The sequence below is a fragment of the Pristiophorus japonicus genome, unplaced genomic scaffold (genome assembly GCF_044704955.1).
Source record: "Pristiophorus japonicus isolate sPriJap1 unplaced genomic scaffold, sPriJap1.hap1 HAP1_SCAFFOLD_1563, whole genome shotgun sequence".
Lineage (NCBI taxonomy): Eukaryota > Metazoa > Chordata > Chondrichthyes > Pristiophoridae > Pristiophorus > Pristiophorus japonicus.
This window is the reverse complement of record NW_027251240.1, coordinates 10001-12500: the sequence shown is the minus strand read 5'-3', so window position 1 is coordinate 12500 and position 2500 is coordinate 10001.

The following is a 2500-nucleotide window of genomic DNA, read 5'->3' as shown; positions in this document are numbered from 1 at the left end:
GGTCGCCGTTGTTGTTGGGCTGGCGGCATGAAGCTGCTTGAGCGACAATGGTCTGCTGCGTCATTGGGGGTGCATCTTGTAACCTGTGCCGGGCAGCCAGGGATGCTGGATGGCGGAGCGGCCTGCAAGCCGAGCGCCTTTCTTCGGAAGCGGGCTTGATCGGCCAGCCGGCGGGTGGAAAACTTCGGTCGGCCAGTTCTGGCTGTCTGATGCGGCCGGGGCCGAAATGCGGATCTCTCCGCCGTCCCGTGTCGGACCGCTGTCGGCCATACCTCGTTGGAAAGCGGCGGCGGCGCCGCAGGCGGCGGTGTCAGCCCGCTCCCGCATGGACGAGGCACGGCGTCGCTAGGCCGCTTGGCCCGCCGGGCAACCGGCATCCGCTGCAGTCTTTGGGCAGTAACATGACGACGCAACGTGGCAACTGGCGCGGGTAAAGAGCGTCCGCTGCGGCCGGACGGGTCGCACCGGAGGCCAGCGACGGCGTGCGGCCGGCTCTTTGGCCGGCGGAGGTGCAGCCGTTGGCTGGAGACCGCTTTCCGACGGCTATCTCCGCTGGTCGGCCAGCTGTGCTCGTCGGGTGCGCGGCGCGGGGAAGAGGAAGGCAAGCGGCATCGAACGCTACCACATTCCTGCGGGCCGACCCGAAGCCGAGCGCGCTGGAAGTCCGCGAAATGCAACCGGAGAAGAAAGTCTGAATGTGGCAACTGATGAACTGAAAATTGTCGGCGGCAAATGGTTAACCAAATGGGTTGAAGGTGGCAAACCATTAACCGAAAACTCTGGCAAATGGTTAACCGGCGTGTTAAGATGGTATCTTTAATAAAAGACGGAAATGACGAAGCCAACATAGCCAAACGAAGGCGGGGACGTTAGTGTGGCAGAAGGGCATGTCTTTAAGCCGTCGGGCGAATGTCCCTGCCTGTTGGAATCTTTTCGGGAAAAAGGGTGAAAAAATCGGAAAGGCCTAGCCGTCCGCCGTGGGGTGCGTTCGCTCGGGCTCGGCCAGCCGCGTCGATGGGTGCCGGAACGGTGCGGCTGCGCTCCGGGAGTGCGGAGATACGGCCTGTCAAGTTTCGTCCCGGAAGTCTGGATGGAGCTAAATCCGAAGCCGTTTGCGGGAAATTAGTTCCAGGGCTCGGCGACCGAAGTCAAATCCGTCCCGCCAACTTGACACTTGTCATTTCTGTCCTTGGGGGTTGGCGGGGTACCTGCACAGAGGTAGGAGGTGGCTGATCGAGAATTGGTGAGTTTTCCAAAGTCACGTCTCGAGCCTCCAGGTCTGCAGAGACCGACCAGGGCTGCCGCCCAACCGACTATTCACCCTTTTTGGGCGGGAATTTTTTCCATTTTTGTCCATTTTTCGGGTTTTTGGTCGGGCTTCAAAAACGGCAGCCCGAGGCCTGGCAGAGGCCGGGGCATGTCCCCGGTCGCGCCAGGCGGCTCGCGCGACCCGATTAGGCCCCGAAAGGAGTCGGGAAATCGGCAGACCTGCCCGAGTTCAGCCCGGGGGAGGCGGGGGGCAGGTCGGTTCGGCTCAAATCATTAACCAAAGCCGAGACTTGGTCTCGCTGGCGCAACCGAAGTGCCAGGCTGGATAACTCATTAACCAGAAGGCGGCTGGAGGCAGGCAGGGCTGATGGCTGAGGCCGGGTGGAGGCCACCCGCGGCCGGGAAAGTCAAAAGTCCCGTTGTGTGGAAGTCTATGAGGTCAGATTCGGCCGCCTTACCGGGCCTGCGGTTGATGGTTTCCCGCTTGGGCAAGCGAGTCGGCCCGGCAAAGTGGCCACTTGCATTTTCTGGCAAGTGTCTGCGAACAACGTTAATGAGTTGAACCTCGGCAATTGTCGGAAGTCCCGATGAAGAAATGAAAATGCCCCTTTTGCGGGGATTTGGATGCTCATGGCCGGCAGCAGGTGGCCCGACGCCCCGCCAACTTGACACTTGTCATTTCTGTCCTTGGGGGTTGGCGGGGTATCTGCACAGAGGTAGGAGGTGGCAGAATCGAGACTTGGTGAGTTTTCCAAACAAACGTCTCGAGCCTCCAGGTCTGCAGAGACCGACCAGGGCTGCCGCCCAACCGACTATTCACCCTTTTTGGGCGGGAATTTATTCCCTTTTTGCCCATTTTTCGGGTTTTTGGTCGGGCTTCAAAAGCGGCTGCCCGAGGCCTGGCAGAGGCCGGGGCATGGGCCCCGATCGCGCCAGGCGGCACGCGCGACCCGATTAGGCCCCGAAAGGAGTCGGGAAATCGGCAGACCTGCCCGACTTCAGCCCGCGGGGGCGGGGGGCAGGTCGGTTCGGCTCAAATCATTAACCAAAGCCGAGACTTGGTCTCGCTGGCGCAACCGAAGTGCCAGGCTGGATAACTCATTAACCAGAAGGCGGCTGGAGGCAGGCAGGGCTGATGGCTGAGGCCGGGTGGAGGCCACCCGCGGCCGGGAAAGTCAAAAGTCCCGTTGTGTGGAAGTCTATGAGGTCAGATTCGGCCGCCTTACCGGGC